We start from the raw sequence: 18167 nt of genomic DNA on the forward strand, positions 1-18167 counted from the left end.
TGCCTCACCTGCGAATTCATAGTCTCACTATCGATAGCTCTGACTTTGGTCATCTTTGGTGGCACTAGTGTTCTGTGTGTGTGTGTGTGTGTGTGTGTGTGTTATCTTTCCTGCTTCGGTCCGAGAACCGAGGTATTAAATTTGCATGTACGGCGCCTGTCCGTTGCAGTTTGCCTTGAAAATGGCGGGGTGTTCTCCCGCCGAAATATCGGCGGTCGCTGAAAGTGTTACCTGGCTGAATTCCCGGAAGTTATTTGAAATCTATCATGTTGGAAGTACATCGCCATTCTGTCATGCAGTGAAACATCTTGTAGTAACATCGGTAGAACATTACCTAGGAAACCAACATACATTGCACCATTTAGATGGCCGTTGATAAAATGGGGGCCAATCATCCTTCCTCCCATATTGCCGCACCATACATTAACCCGCTTGTCGCAGCTATCGTGGATTTTCCGTTGCCCAATAGTGCATATACAAAATAATGCTTTCTAAACATGCAAAAATTATGGGATAGTAACTAACCACACAGAAAATCTTATTCGTAGTAATTATGTTATAAATATTTACTTCACCTCTCTGATCTAGTTTTGGAGTTGAGCAGATACTTTTGAGTTATTTCTGTGGATTCCGAATTCTTCCGATATGACTCTGTACACCATGGATGTTTAAAAAGGTCTGTCTGCAAACATCTATTAATGCGCTTCTGCTTCAAATTTGGTACAAGAATATAACTCCCCTGCTAGAAAGTTCATGCTTTCTTTTTTTTGGTGTACCTGAAATAAACTGAAAGCATTAATTAGTCATATGAAAATTGTTTTGTTTAAATCATCTCAGCCACGCGGGATTGGCCGAGCGGTCTTTGGCGCTGCAGTCATGGACTGTGCGGCTGGTCCCGGCGGAGGTTTGAGTCCTCCCTCGAGCATGGGTGTGTGTGTTTGTCCTTAGGATAATTTAGATTAAGTAGTGTGTAAGCTTAGGGACTGATGACCTTAGCAGTTAAATCCCATAAGATTTCACACAAATTTGATTTTTCAAACATCTCATTATGATCAGTAAACATAATGTTATATTAAAATACTCTGATCTCAGCTTTCTTACCATGTCCTTACTTCAGTCATTTTCATTAGACCCATGAGGTATGCATTTCGACCATTGAAAACAGCCAAATGGAGTCTTTATCTCCAATTTTTTCGAAACACTTCTTTGAACAAGAGCACGATTTTCCCGTGAGTTTTATCTGATAAATAAACTCTTCCTTCATGTGTGCTCTTTTTGCATTTTTCCGAAGACCAAGTTTTCACATTCCAATTTATTTTTCTTCTTCTTGGACGTTTAGATGGAATCACTTCATTTTCTCTGCTTTTTGGAGTAACCTGCAGAAGAAAATCAACATTGTGATAATAACAGAGAGATAATCACAAGCCACGTAAAAGTAATATAACTTTTCAAGTCTCTGTTTAAAGTACATTAACATTAATACTTTAAGTTATTTCTTGCTTCAGTCTATATATACACATATGTAACACAATTTTAGTGTTCCATCCGTTCAGTTTTATTTTACTGGATCTGAACAAAGGTTACACAGATTTTTGAGGCCAACTTATAAGCTCCTTAAGATTATATTCAAGCAAGAAAGTAAAAATATACTGTACCTATTCACAGGCTGAATCTAATCCAATGGTTTCACGATTCCATGAACTTGCACTATCAGAAAAATCAGTATCACACTTTTTTGAATCATAAGTAATACTTATATCTTCATTTTCTTTAGATGCAAATAAAAGCTTCTTCTTAAATCCCGTCATTTTACTGTGACTTGTAATTATCTCTGTTGAATTTTTGTGAATGGTATGGTATAGCAGACAATAACACAGAATTATAATTACTTCTTTGGCCATCAGATGTCTCCAAGAGATTTGTGGATAGAGACATCTGTTGCTTAAAAACATATCCACTGACAAAGCTCTAAATTTCTTGGAATGTGTCTTTGACACTCTCTGGCACAACCCTTCCGTTATTAAACTCATCTGAAATCGTAACTCGCTCTCCACCGGAGACGGCCTCTGGCGCTCGTAAGGCCTGTAGGGTCACGCGCTGTGATGCCGTATTCGTACCTCTCATCCCAGATAAATCCGCTGACGTGCACAGATGAGTTGAACCCGTTGTTTCTGACACACCTAGCAGCTATGTGTATTAAATTTAGCACCCTGTAAACGTGTGAATTACCTTCAGATTTAATCACGTATTTATACAATACTGTACACAGGATGTTAAAAAAAAAACTGTTCCACATTTTGAAAGATGATAGTGTGGAGGGGAACAAAAATAAAGTCCATTAATCGTGCGCTGTAAAACGCATACCTTAAGAGCTATGAGCATTTGTTCATCTTAATTACTGTGAAACACATCTGTTCTACTGCCGACTCTTTGCTGTTACGAATGACGCACACACACACACACACACACACACACACACACATACACACACACACACACTAAAGAAATGAGTAAACAAATGATAGCACATTTTTCAATTACCGTGAAACAGCAGAGCTTCTGGATATTTTTCGGCATACAAGACACGGACTCGATGATTGCTTCCATTTGCAGGGCTTAACAAAGGAGACATGTCTACCGTTTTTCCTGTGGAGAAACACTTCCATTATGCTGGTACGTGTTATGATAAAATTATAATATGAAAGCGTTTCACAAGCTTATCAAAACGAGAACTGGTTGCATTAGAAGCAACGTACCAGCTGCACTTACCCAGAATTGTGCTTATGATTTAAGGCACGAGTACACTCAGCTGAACAACGCAGCAGAGCGGTGCAGCACGACGTGACCAAATACCATTTATGTGAAATTGCTTTTTTTTTTAAGTCATTCCCTCATGTCTTAACAGATGTCCTATCATCCTGTCCCTTATCAGTGTTTTCCACATAGTCATTTCCTCTCCGATTCTGCGCAGACCTCCTCATTCCTTACCTCATCAGTCCACCTAATTTTCAACAATCGTCTGTAGCACCCAATCGCAAATGCGTCCATTCTCTTCTGTTCCGGTTTTCCCACAGTCCCTGTTTCTCTACCATATAATGCTGTACTCCAGACGTACATTCTCAGAAATTTCTTCCTCAAATTAAGGCCGATATTTGATATTAGCTGACTTCTCTTGGCCAGGAATGCCCTTTTTGCCACTTTTAATCTGCTTTTGATGTCCTTGCTCCGTCCGTCATTGGTTATTTTTCTGCCTAGGTAGCAGAATTTCTTAACTTCATTTACTTCCTGACCATCAATCCTGATGGTTAGTTTCTGCCTGTTCTCATTTCTACTTCTACCTTCATCTTTCTAAGATTTGCTTTCAATCCATACACTATACTCAACAGATTGTTCATTCAATTCAGCAGATCATGTAATTCTGCTTCACTTTCTCTCAGAATAGCAATATCATCAGCGAATCGTATCAATGATATACTTTCACCTTGAATTTTAATTCCACTCCCGAACCTTTCTTGTATTTCCATCATTGCTTCCTCGATGTTCAGATGGAATAGTAGTGGCGAAAGGCTACATCCTTGTCTTACACCCTTTTTAATATAAGCACGTCGTTCTTGGTCGTCCACTCTTATTATTTAAAAAATTATTCAAATGTGTGTGAAATCTTATGGGACTTAACTGCAAAGGTCATCAGCCGCACAGTCCATGACTGCAGTGCCTCAGACATCTCGGCTAATCCCGCGCGGCTCTTACTATTCCTTCCTGGCTGTTGTACATATTGTATATGACCCGTGTCTCCCTATAGCTTACCCCTACTTTTCTCAGAATTTCGAACATCTTGCACCATTTACGGGTCGACAAATCCTACGAACGTGACTTGATTTTTCTTCAGTCTTGCTTCCATTATTAACCGCAACGTCACAATTGCCTCTCTCGTGCCTTTACCTTTCCTGAAGCCAAACTGATCGTCATCTGACACATCCCTAATTTTCTTTTCCATTCGTCAGTATATTATTCTGGTAAGCAACTTGGATGCATGAGCTGTTAAGCTGATTGTGCAACAATTCTCGGACTTATCAGCTCTTGCCGTCTTCGGAATTGTGTAGATGATGATTTCCCGAAAGTCAGATGGTATGTCACCAGACTGATACATTCTACACACCAACGTGAATAGACGTTTTGTTGCCACTTCAGCCAATCATTTGAGAAATTTTTATGGAATGTTATCTATCCCTTCTGCCTTATGTGTTCTTAAGTTCTCCAAAGCTATTTTAAATTCTGATTCTGGTACTGGGTCCCCTATCTTCTTCTATCACATCAGACAAATCTTCCTCCTCATAGAGGCCTTCAATGTACTCTTTCCACCTATCCTTTCTTTCTTCTGCATGTAACAGTGGAATTCCCGTTGCACTCTTAATGTTATCACCCTTGCTTTTAATGTCACCGAATGTTGTTTTGACTTACCTGTATGCTGAGTCTGTCCTTCCGACAATCATTTCTTTTTCGATGTCTTCACATTTTTCCTGCAGCCATTTTGTCTTAGCTTCCCTGCACTTCCTATTTATTTCATTCCTCAACGACTTGTATTTCTGTATTCCTGAGCTCCCCGGAACATTTTTCTACTTCCTCATTTCATCAATCAACTGAAGTATTTCTTCTGTTACCCATGGTTTCTTCGTAGTTACCTTGTTTGTATCTATGTTTTCCTTCCCAACTTCTGTGATGGCCTTTTTACATATGACCATTCCTCTTCAACTGTACTGCCTACTGAGCTATTCCTAATTGCTGCATCTATAGCCTTAGAGAACTTCATTCTTATCTCGTCATCCCTTAGTACTTCCGTATCCTACTTGTTTGCGTGTTGATTCTTGCTGCCTAGTGTCTTAAACTTCAGCCTACTCTTCATCACTACTATGTTGTGATCTGAGTATGTCGGCTCCTGGATACGCCTTACAGTCCAGTATCTGATTTCGGAATCTCTGTCTGACCATTAAGTAATCTAACTGAAATCTTCCCATATCACCCGGCCTTTTCCAAGTACACCTCCTCCTCTTGTGATTCTTGAGCAGAGTATTCGCTATTACTAGCTGAAACTTGCAACAGAACTCAATTATTCGTTCTCCTATTTCATTCCTTGTCCCAAGCTTATATTCTCCTGTAACCTTTTCTTCAACTCCTTCCCCTGCAACTGCATTCCAGTCTCCCATGACTATAAGATTTTCATATCCTTTTACATTCTGTATTACCCTTTCGATATCCTCGTACACTTTCTATATCTCTACATCTTCAGATTGCGACGTCGGCATGTATACTTGAACTTTCGTTGCCGGTGCTGATTTGCTATCGATTCTGATAAAATCACCCTTATTACTGAAATGTTCACAGTAACACACCCTCTGCCCTACATTCCTATTCACAACTAATCCAACTCCCGTTATGCCAGCCGGCCGGAGTGGCCAAGCGGTTCTAGGCGCTACAGTCCGGAACCGCGCGACCGCTACAGTCGCGGGTTCGAATCCTGCCTCGGGCATGGATGTGTGTGATGTCCTTAGGTTAGTTAGGTTTAAGTAGTTCTAAGTTCTAGGGGACTTATGGCCTCAGCAGTTGAGTCCCATAGTGCTCAGAGCCATTTGAACCATTTTTGAACCGTTATGCCATTTTCTGCTGCTGTTTTACCCTATACTCAAATGACTAGAAAGCCTTGTTTTCTTTCCACTTCACTTTACTGACCTCTACTATAGCTAGATTGAGCCTTTGTATTTCCCTTTTTAGATTTTCCAGTTTTCCTACCACATTCAAGCTTCTGACATTCCACGCCCCGACACGTGGAAGTTTATCGTTCAGTTTATTATTCAATCTTTTTCGCATAGTAACCTCCCTCCTTGGCAGTCCCCTCCCGGAGATCCGAATGGGGGACTATCCCGGAATCTTTTGCCGATGGAGAGATCAGCATGACACTTCTTCAATTACAGCCCATATGAGTTGTGCATACACGTTACGTCTCTTTAATGCAGTGGTTTCCAATGCCTTCTGCATCCCAATGCCGTTGATCATTGCTGTTTCTTCCGCCTTTAGGGGCAGTTTCCCACCCCTAGGACAAGAGAGTGCCCTGAACCTCTGTCCGCTCCTCCACCCTCTTTGACAAGGCCATTGGCAGAATGACGGTGACTTCTTATGCCGAAAGTCTGCTGACGCCAATGCTGATTATTAATCAAAATTCAAGCAGTGGCGAGATTCGAACCCGGGATCGAAGACCCCTAGACCACGGGTACAAAAATGTAAAACTGTACGAGACAGAATGCACTGCGCGGCAGCGGCACTGCGGGGCAAAGTTGACCTACTGGCCAACTGTGACGCGCCATGGGGCGTCGCGTAGTTCCGTTGTCGCTAGTACGGTGTAGCGAGTGTCGCTATTATGCAAGTCGTTCAGATCGTAGGTCTTTTGACGTGCGAGATGAAAGTTTGTTTACCTAAATGGCGTAGACGACGAAAAGTTAACTGTTTGAAACTGGATAACCAGAATTACATGCCCTTCAAAATGTGTATTGACAAGTATTTTTGCGTTGCCATCCTTCGCATCAAGCACAGAAATACTTGTTTCGTAGGTAAAACCGCCTCTGCTTGCTGCATCTTAATTTATTTTTCCCAGGTGCGTTTTGTCTCTTTCTTGCTGTAAGCATACTCAATTGGATATATAACGATACAGTTTTCTATTATTAGGTTATCAAACAGTTCACTTCTTGTTTATATGTAAATAAATAATTACAGTTTGCTGTGATCTGCGTTTCCTCTCATCTGGTCTGGAGGTCGCACTACCACTTTATTTACGAAATTATGCTTATGTTTCGGAAATAAAGTGGTAGTGCGACCTCCAGACCAGATGAAAGGAAACGCAGATCACAGCACACTGTAATTACTTATTTACATAAAAAAACGCGACGTGAACTGCTTGATAATCTAAAAATAAAAAACTGCATCGTTATAGATTTCACAGAAGATGCCTTACAGCAAGAAAAAGGTGAAACGATCCGTGAAAAATAAACTAAGTTGCAGCGGCTTTATTTACAAAACAAGTAAAAATGAACATTATATGAATAATATCAGAAAGAGCAAAATTTCGAATGAAATTGCCAAGGAAAGGCGTGAAAACACGTTGTTGTTGTTGTGGTCTTCAGTCCTGAGACTGGTTTGATGCAGCTCTCCATGCTGCTCTATCCTGTGCAAGCTTCTTCATCTCCCAGTACCTACTGCAACCAACATCCGTCTGAATCTGCTTAGTGTATTTATCTCTTGGTCTCCCTCTACGATTTTTACCCTCCACGCTGCCCTCCAATGCTAAATTTGTGATCCCTTGATGCCTCAAAACGTGTCCTACCAACCGATCCCTTCTTCTAGTCAAGTTATGCCACAAACTTCTCTTCTCGCCAATCCTATTCAGTACCTCCTCATTAGTTACGTGATCTACCCACCTCATCTTCAGCATTCTTCTGTAGCGCCACATTTCGAAAGCTTCTATTTTCTTCTTGTCCAAACTAGTTATCGTCCATGTTTCACTTCCATACATGGCTACACTCCATACAAATACTTTCAGAAACGACTTCCTGACACTTAAATCTATACTCGATGTTAACAAATTTCTCTTCTTCAGAAACGATTTCCTTGCCATTGCCAGTCTGCATTTTATATCCCCTCTACTTCGGCTATCATCAGTTATTTTACTCCCTAAATAGCAAAACTCCTTTACTACTTTAAGTGTCTCATTTCCTAATCTAATTCCCTCAGCATCACCCGATTTAATTTGACTACATTCCATTATACTCGTTTTGCTTTTGTTGATGTTCATCTTATATTCTCCTTTCAAGACACTGTCCATTCCGTTCAACTTCTCTTCCAAGTCCTTTGCTGTCTCTGATAGAATTACAATGTCATTAGCGAACCTCAAAGTTTTTACTTCTTCTCCATGAATTTTAATACCTACTCCGAATTTTTCTTTTGTTTCCTTTACTGCTTGCTCAATATACAGATTGAATAACATCGGGGAGAGGCTACAACCCTGTCTCACTCCTTTCCCAACCACTGCTTCCCTTTCATGCCCCTCGACTCTTATAACTGCCATCTGGTTTCTGTACAAATTGTAAATTGTATTTTACCCCTGCCACCTTCAGAATTTGAAAGAGAGTATTCCAGTTAACATTGTCAAAAGCTTTCTCTAAGTCTACAAATGCTAGAAACGTAGGTTTGCCTTTTCTTAATCTTTCTTCTAAGATAAGTCGTAAGGTTAGTATTGCCTCACGTGTTCCAACATTTCTACGGAATCCAAACTGATCTTCACCGAGGTCCGCTTCTACTAGTTTTTCCATTCGTCTGTAAAGAATTCGCGTTGAGGGTATTTCGCATGTCTCATACATCTTGCTCACCAGATGGTAGAGTTTTGTCATAACTGGCTCTCCCAAGGCCATCAGTAGTTCTAATGGAATGTTGTCTACTCCCGGGGCCTTGTTTCGACTCAGGTCTTTCAGTGCTCTGTCAAACTCTTCACGCAGTATCTTATCTCCCATTTCGTCTTCATCTACATCCTTTTCCATTTCCATAATATTGTCCTCAAGCACATCGCCCTTGTATAAACCCTCTATATACTCCTTACACCTTTCTGCCTTCCCTTCTTTGCTTAGAACTGGGTTGCCATCTGAGATCTTAATATTCATACAAGTGGTTCTCTTCTCTCCAAAGGTCTCTTTAATTTTCCTGTAGGCAGTATCTATCTTACCCCTAGTGAGACAAACCTCTTCATCCTTACATTTGTCCTCTAGCAATCCCTGTTTAGCCATTTTGCACTTCCTGTCTATCTCATTTTTGAGACGTTTGTATTCCTTTTTGCCTGCTTCATTTATTGCATTTTTATATTTTCTCCTTTCATAAATTAAATTCAATATTTCTTCTGTTACCCAAGGATTTCTATTAGCCCTCGTCTTTTTACCTACTTGATCGTTTGCTGCCTTCACTACTTCATCCCTCAGAGCTACCCATTCTTCTTCTACTGTATTTCTTTTCCCCATTCCTGTCAATTGTTCCCTTAAGCTCTCCCTGAAACTCTCTACAACCTCTGGTTCTTTCAGTTTATCCAGGTCCCATCTCCTTAAATTCCCACCTTTTTGCAGTTTCTTCGTGCAAACATAACGTTCGAATACCAACAAATTATTTTTTTTTTATTTTGTGAAACGGACGAACAGATCTTTACTTCAATGAGTTCATGCGTAATATTACATTTTTTACTACTTATTTTCTCTTCCACAACACCCATGTTTACCATATCGTTTTGCCAGACCAAACTACATTGCGGGGAACTGAAATAATCATTGAATCTATCTCGTATCTGGATAGCATTATTTACGAAATTGCCTCTTATATGAGGGAGGTCTCGTGTCTCTTAAGTCTCTTCACTGCCGAACAATACTCTATCGTTAGTGCAACAAAAAAACAGCCAAACGTGCAAACTTCACTTTTGTTATTCACTCGATTACTTGTTTTCGGGCCGGGGCTTATTTTCAAATCATCGTAACAGATAGTTAAACTGGTATTTCCGAAAAGACGATATCAACGGCAGAAATGTGCAGACTAATAGTTACAGCGCATACAAATATTTGACATGGATCTTGCGTTTTCGGAAATACCAATTTTACTATCTGTTACGATGATTTGAAAATAGGTCCCGGCCCGAAAACAGGTAATCAAGTGATTAAAAAAAACGAAACTTGCAACTCTGGACGGTTTTTCGTTGTACTGATTAACAGAAATTGCTGACCTGCAATTATTCCAGCACGTTGGAAGTTCGTAACTCTGTATCGTGTCTGAGCAAGCTGCGCAAGACACGAGGGGCAAGAATCACGTTCTCTCCATGTTTTGGACTGAGTCACCTCTTGCGATGCTAAATGCGAAATTTTTAGTACGGTATTCTAAAAGCGTTTTCTGAAACTATTATGTCTGTAACCCTACGCTTTTTTCGATTGGTCGTCTAATTGTGTATCAGGATAAGGTCTGATGAAACAGGTTTCTAATCGAAAAGCTTCGTCTCCAACAATTACGTGAGGCAGTCGAACTCTCGTGCCTAGTAATTATTCTTTTCTGCCTGCTATACCCAAGGTCTTTGTTTTCAGTTCTGTTGCTCATTCTGATCGTGAAAATATCTCTGCATCGCTAGTCTTTCCAAGATCGCCAATGTTCACGTATATAAATCATAGTCTTCTTCCTCACGTAAGAAAGAGAACTATTATCACGTTCATGTCACTTTCATCCATTTTTCTAGGAGGTTGCCGAGCGACTTACGTACAAAGTTTGCTGCGTTTTGTCGCACGGCTGCTTTTGAAATGCGGTATACGAATAGTAAACAGCGCTCTCTATGGTCAGGCTTTTACAGTAATAGCACTAACACGTATTTATTGCGTGCTGTACCTATGGACAATTGCACAGGCACGTGTCCTCATTTGTTTACTGCAAAAATAAATGGTTCAAATGGCTCTGAGCACTATGGGACTTAACATCTATGGTCATCAGTCCCCTAGAACTTAGAACTACTTAAACCGAACTAAGCTAAGGACATCACACAACACCCAGTCATCACGAGGCAGAGAAAATCCCTGACCCCGCCGGGAGTCGAACCCGGGAACCCGGGCGCGGGAAGCGATAACGCTACCGCACGACCACAAGCTGCGGACTGTTTACTGCATTCAGAAGGTTATTTGTAATAGGAAATAGCTTGAAGTAAAGAGATGTGTTTCACAGCAGCGCCGGCCAGGGTGGCCGAGCGGATCTAGGCGCTACAGTCTGGAACCGCGCGGCCGCTACGGTCGTAGGTTCGAATCCTGCCTCGGGCATGGATGTGTGTGAAGCCCTTAGGTTAGTTAGGTTTAAGTAGTTCTAAGTTCTAGGGGACTTATGACCTAAGAAGTTAAGTCTAATAGTGCTCAGAGCCATTTGAACCATTTTTTTTACAGCGGCAAGGATGAGCAAGTGGTCATTATTCTTAAGGTATGGATTTTAGAGCCCGTGTTTACTTGACATTTTTGTCTTGTTCTGATGCGCACTACCACCTTTCAAAACAAGGATTCTTCTTTTTTTTTAAGTGAAAGGTCGTTATTAGCCATTGTCCCTGGAGTTGAGATTTTAATGGGCAACAGTTAACGAGTCGAAATGGCGCCGACCAGAGTTCGAACGGTGACCTCTCGGACTGCGAAACCGGTGTCCCTTCTTCCCGCTGCGTCATCCCGAACCGTCCGGTCAACAGGAGAGGATAGCGTACGCGAGGAACCGGTCGAGTTCGCTAGCGGCCCGCGGCGCATACTTGCGCGGGGACGTCAGCGCGACTGTTTGCGGAGGAATGCGGCCCTAATTGGTGTCGCGGGGCCCGCCGCTCGCTGCCGGCGCCTCCCTGCTTCTGCCGCCCGCCCTGCTGGTGTCCGCTGCGCCTGCGTCGGCCACAGCCAGGAATTACGGCGCAGCTGCCACCGCCGGACCAGACGCTTAATTGGCTGCGAGCGAGACTTCCACAGCGAGCCGTGGCCCCGGGCTCCAGGCTGCGCCGCGCCGGTAAAAAGTCGCCACCCCGCCGGCCTGAGTGGGCGTCTCTGTTGGCCGCGCCTCGCGGCTCGCCGCCATGCGGAGCCAATCGAGCAGTGAAATACGGCAACTGCCGCGCTTCACTACAGCAGATATATACGGCATTCCTATGCGGTGTAGCCTACCATTCCGACTTCGTGCTTCTGGTAGATGTTCCAGCTATCGGAGCGGGGAATTCACTGGCGTGATCCAAAGTGTGAAAGTACACTCGCGTCCGTAACTTCATGTACACTACTGGCCATTAAAATTGCTACACCAAGAAGAAATGGGGATGATAAACGGGTACTCATTGGACAAATATATTATAGTAGAATTGACATGTGGTAACATTTTCACACAGTTTGGGTACATAGATCATGAGAAATCAGTACCCAGAAGAACCACCTCTGGCCGTAATAATGGCCTTGATACGCCTGGGCATTGAGTCAAACAGAGCTTGGATGGCGTGTACAGGCACAGCTGCCCATGCAGCTTCAACACGATACCACAGTTCATCAAGAGTAGTGACTGGCGTATTGTGACAAGCCAGTTACTCGGCCACCATTGACCAGACTTTTTCAATTGGTGAGAGATTTGGAGAATGTGCTGGCCAGGGCAGCAGTCTAACATTTTCTGTATCCAGAAAGGCCCGTACACGACATGCAACATGCGGTCGTGCATTATCCTGCTGAAATGTAGGGTTTCGCAGGGATCGAATGAAGGGTAGATCCGCGGGTCGTAACACATCTGATATGTAACGTCCACTGTTCAAAGTTCCGTCATTGCGAACAAGAGGTGACCAAGACGTGTAACCAATTACACCTCATACCATCACGCCGGGTGATACGCCAGTACGGCGTTCCGTATTACCCTATTGAACCCACCGATTCCACATTCTGCTGACAGTCATTGGATCTCAACCAACGCGAGTAGCAATGTCGCGATACGATAAACCGCAATCGCGATAGGCTACAATCCGACCTTTATCAAAGTCGGAAACGTGATGGTACGCGTGTCTCCTCCTTACACGAGGCATCACAACAACGTTTCACCAGGCAACGCCGGTCGACAGCTGTTTGTGTATGAGAAATCGGTTGGAAACTTTCCTCATGTCAGCACGTTGTAGGTGTCGCCACCGACGCCAACCTTGTGTGAATGCTCTGAAAAGCTAATCATTTGCATATCACAGGATCTTCTTCCTGTCGGTTAAATTTCGCGTCTGTAGCACGTCATCTTCGTGTTGTACCAATTTTAATGGCCAATAGTATACCTTCGAGATCCACGGAACAACCTGAGGAACAGCAGCAGTGTTCCCAATAAAAGGTTCAACATTATGATGCCTAAGAAACTAAAAGGATTACAAGGTATGCTGGAAGTTAGTTAATTAGTTAGTTACTTTTATGTTTCGTTGATCATTTTGCACGATAAATCGTCATGATGTGGAACGAGTCATTTTACATCCATTATCCCCAAAATGAAAACAAGATATACAGACTGAGTTAGCAATTTCTACCCACCACCTTTTATACGTTACAAACATAACAATTCTTCTACGGAATGGAAGGAGTTGTCAAGGAGAAACTTTTTCAATTTACTTTCAAATTTTACCTTGCTGTCTGTTAGACATTTTATATCACTGAGTAACTGGTCAAAAATTTATGTTGCAGTGCTGTGCACCCATTTCTGAGCTAAAGACAACCTTAATGTTGAGTAATGAATCTCATGTTTTCTTCTGGTATTATATACATATATATGCCACATTGTTCCTTTTGAACTGTCCGCAGCTCGTGGTCGTGCAGTAGCGTTCAGGGTTCCCGGGTTCGATTCCCGACGGGGTCAGGGATTTTCTCTGCCTCGTGATGACTGGGTGTTGTGTGATTTCCTTAGGTTAGTTAGGTTTAAGTAGTTCTAGGGGACTGATGACCATAGATGTTAAGTCCCATAGTGCTCAGAGCCATTTGAACCATTTTTGAACCTTTTCAACCGTAGTGGAATTTTTACAACAAAATTCATGAATGAGGGAATAAATAAACTGTGAAGCAGTAGTCAGAATGCCCAACTCCTTGAATAGGTGTCTTCAAGATGATCGCTTATGAACACCACATATTATTCTTACAGCACGTTTTTGGGCAATGAAGCCTTTTTTCTTAAAGGTGAGTTACCCCTGAACATTATTCAATATGTCAATAAAACTTAACTCCTCCCATACAGGCCATGAAGGCTCAACGGTACCGACTGGCCGCCGTGTCATCCTCAGATCAGAGGCGTAATTGGATAAGGATATGGAGGGGCATGAGGTCAGTACACCGCTCTCCCGGCCGTATGTCAGTTTCCGAGACCGATACTTCTCAATCAAGAAGCTCCTCAGTTTGCCTCACAAGGGCTAAGTGTACCGCGCTTGCCAACAGCGCTCGGTAGACTGGATGGTCACCCATCCAAGTGCTAGCCCAGCCCGACAGCGCTTAACTTCGGTGATCTGACGGGAACCGGTGTTACCACTGCGGCAAGGCCGTTGCCTCTATATGATATTACTGAATGAAAATAAGCAACTTACTGATTTCTCTCTCCCCAAAAATTTGCTATGATTCTAAGTGCAAATGTTGCTGAACTAAGTTGTTTTAGGAGTTCCAAAATGTGCTTTTTCCAATTTAAATTCTCATCAATATGGACACCTAAGAATTTTGAAGTTTCCATCCTATGTATCATTTCATCACCATGTGTTACACTCTCACTCGTGCAGTAGCCCTATAGATGCAGAACTGAATACGAAATGTCTTTGTGAAATTCGGGGTGAGACCATTCGCAGAAAACCAGTCAATGATACTTTTGAGAACTTTGTTCACCATTTCTTCCATTTCTGTATGTACACTGGGAGTGATTACATCACTGATGTCGTCTGCAAAAAGAACTAATTCTGCCTGTTGTACATTAGACTGTAGAGCATTTACATGTATGAGAAACAGTAGTGGACCTAAGATTGAGCCTTGGGGAACCTCAAACGAGATATCTCTCCAATCAGAATTATGTCCCTGGATTCTGTTGGTTGAATTACTACCAAGTACAACTTTCCGATGACACATTTCCACGAGATTGCACCTTCAGTGACTGAGCTCCAAGATAAAGACGAGAGATACGCTGTCTCACCGTAAATACTCATACTCCCACATGTACTTTACCACTAGACGTCACGAAAGATGGACCTCACCGTTTAAAAGGAGGCGACGAGTATTGTGTTAGTAGAGAAGCAGCTAAAGCGAAATGAGTCGCTCAGGAGTATTCCATGACTGGATGTTACCAGAGTGACAAATCCATCAGTGACATTTCAGACCTTCTACAACTGTTCGAGTGTTGGCGATGTGATTGCGAAATGGAAACGCGAAGAAACAAACACGGGTAAATCAAGGCCAGGCAGACATCATGTACTGAACGAGAGGGCCTATCGAGCATTTGCAGAAGGTCATTGTTAAAAATAGCATCAAATCAGTGGAGGGCAACAGTAGTGAGCTCCAGCGGTATAGGTAGCGCAATGACTGTACGTAGGGAGTTAAAAAGGATGGGGTGCAATTGTCGAGCAGCTCCCCATAAGCCACAAATTTCTGTAGTCAGTCCTAAGCGAAGCTTGAGCTCCTGTGAAGAGTGGAGTCACTGGACGGTGGATGACAGGTAATGGGTGGTTTGGAGTAATGAATCACGCTATACCTCGTGGCAACGGTCTAAGTTTGGTGAATGCCTGGAGAATGTAAACTGCCATAATGTGTAGTGCCAACAGTAATGTAGAGAGAAGATGGTGTCAATGGTACAGAGGTATTTTTCTCGATTAGGGTGTAATCTCCTCATTGGGCTAAGAAAAACGCTAAATGTAGAAGATTTTGAACGCATTTTACAGTAATGTGTACTGCTTATAGTAGACGAAGAGTTCGGAAACTATGACTGTTCGCATCAGCATGACATTGCAACCTGTCATAAGGCAACATCCGTGAGTCAACGGTTTGTTGACAATAACATTCCTGGAATGGATTGTCCTGTCCACAGTTCCGACCTGCCTCATTGGAAAACCTTTGGGATGTCGTCGTCTACGATACAGACCTCACTGTTCAACATCACTACCTTATCTAGTTTCGCCCTTTGGAAAAGTATGGGCTGCTCTTTCTCCACAGGCATCCCGACGCCGCATTGGAAGTATCCCCAGCGGAGCTGAGGAAGTTAGAAAGGCGGAAGGTTAGGTCCGCTAGTAGGTCCCGGATACTTTTTATCAGACAGTGTATATTAAAATTCGTGACGACGAAACTGTGCACCACTGCCATATGTTAAATGCCAAAAATTTCGGAGGCGTTTCAAGGAAAGAAGGCAGCTTTCACAAGGGTGTGTCCAAGCAGGTCCGTCCAATGGACAATTTATCAGTTCCATTGATATTTGTCCATATATCCGTTTCCAAACTTTTAGCCGACTTACGGAGAACAATCTAGAATGAAAATTAAGGCTCTACACAGTGGCAAATCATCTATTTACTCGGGGGCTAAGACTTCGGGGTTCCAGCACGTCCGCCAGCAGGGAACGCTCTAGCCAGCTAAAGGCGAACACTCACAGGCCGACCGTTCCTGCTGACAAGAACATACCCCGTACGTTCGGTAGTCCAAGGAAGGCGATCAACATAAAATCATCTGTCCCCTAGATGATGATGATGATGTTTGGTTTGTGGGGCGCTCAACTGCGTGGTCATCAGCGCCCGTACAATTACCCAGTCTTTTGCTCAGTCCAATTTCGCCACTTTCCTGGATGATGATGAAATGATGAGGACAACACAAACACCCAGTCATCTCGAGGCAGGTGAAAATCCCCTGTCCCCTAGACTTAGAACTACGTAAACCTAACTAACCCAAGGACATCACACACATTCATGCCTGATGCAGGATTCGAACCTGCGACCGTAGCAGCAGCGGGGTTCCGGACTGAAGCGCCTAGAACTGCTCGGCCACAGCGGCCGGCTTCCAATCATTTACATGCTTCTCAAAACCGTAGTATGCAGACTTGTTTTCACATTCACAGTTAAGTGAGAATGTACGTTTTATTTTATATCACGTACATTATAGCACTGTCAAAGTTTTGAAAACTGTTTGTCTAATCTATTGCATAACATACATGTTTCTCAAATTTTCCAATGCTATGTTTCTTCTGATTTGCAGTATCTTTGAAGTAATGCTATTTAATAAACACTGGTGTTAACAAATTGGTAATTTATTGTTATTGTATTCGAAGATTTACACGTTTGTTGTTGTTATTTTTAAGATACCAGACATGCTCCTAAATCACGAATAGAGAGACCTCTCCCTCTAGGGTTCAATGTCCTGCACACAACGTCATTATGTACTGCCTGACCAAAAAATTGAAGCACTCGCATAGTTGGATGTGAAAATGATTTTGTGCATTTATACGGCACTGCCAGGTATATAAATGATCAAGGTTACAATTCTCTGTGACAGATCTTAGTGGAAAGGCCACTAGAATGCATTAGTGTTTTCGTGGTTGTGTTGCTGCCAGATCTGGTAGGGTGTACCATGGGCACAAACAGCATCAGATTTTGAGTGATCACTGTGAAGGAGATGCCGCCTACTCATGTCAAACGCGTTATCAGCACCTGATAGAGTCTGAAAGGGGTTTCTTTGTGGGTCTCCATTTGGCTGGCTGGAAGGAATATGCAACATCGAGATTTGTGGGCATTCAGATGTGACCGAAACCCAATGATGGATTGCATCAGAATGTGAAAGGTGATTGCTCGTCAAGGTTCCAGTCGATCACATCTGGCCACGACGAGGGAGGATTGTCATGCAGTGTTCTAAACACTGCATAACACCTTTACATCTGCACCTGCCGTCTGAGAACAAGTAATCGACTCCTTGCATCATTTTGTAACACCCCGCACCATTGGTGGGAGATAGTCAGAAGCCAGTCTGTGGAACTATTTTCCAATGAGTAGCTGTTAACACCACAACAAGAATCGCTGCGTCTGGAGTGTTATCGCAACTTGGAAGCTATGACTACTGACGGCGGCGCACTGTGTTCACCGAGGAATCGTGGTTCTGCACCATCTGGATGACCATCGGGTATGTAGGATTCCTGAGGAGAGGTCCCACTCTTCCAATATCTCAGAGATGCACAGTGATGTTACTCCTAGCGTTAGGGTGTGCGGCGCCATCGGGTTACGACTTCAGATCACTGACAGAACGTTGATGGTGCAATGGTACTACTGGCCATTAAAATTGCTACACCAAGAAGAAATGCAGATGATGAACGGGTATTGGACAAATATATTACACTAGAACTGACATGTGATTCCATTTTCACACAATTTGGCTGCATAGATCCTGAGAAATCAGTACCCAAAACAACCACCTCTGGCCATAATAACGGCCTTGATACGCCTGGGCATTGACTCAAACAGAGCTTGGATGGCGTGTACAGGTACAGCTGCCCATACAGCTTCAACACGATACCACAGTTCCTCAACAGTAGTGACTGGCGTATTGTGACGAGCCAGTTGCTCTGCCACCATTGACCAGACGTTTTCAATTGGAGAGAGA

The 18167-nt window shown here is 42.9% G+C and overlaps 1 pseudogene; it reads right to left on the reverse strand.

Moving 5' to 3' along the window:
• Positions 1-13988: 13988 nt before the first annotated feature.
• LOC126102984 (5S ribosomal RNA) lies at positions 13989-14106 on the reverse strand (annotated as a pseudogene).
• Positions 14107-18167: the final 4061 nt, after the last annotated feature.

Source organism: Schistocerca cancellata, chromosome 1, assembly GCF_023864275.1.
Source record: "Schistocerca cancellata isolate TAMUIC-IGC-003103 chromosome 1, iqSchCanc2.1, whole genome shotgun sequence".
Lineage (NCBI taxonomy): Eukaryota > Metazoa > Arthropoda > Insecta > Orthoptera > Acrididae > Schistocerca > Schistocerca cancellata.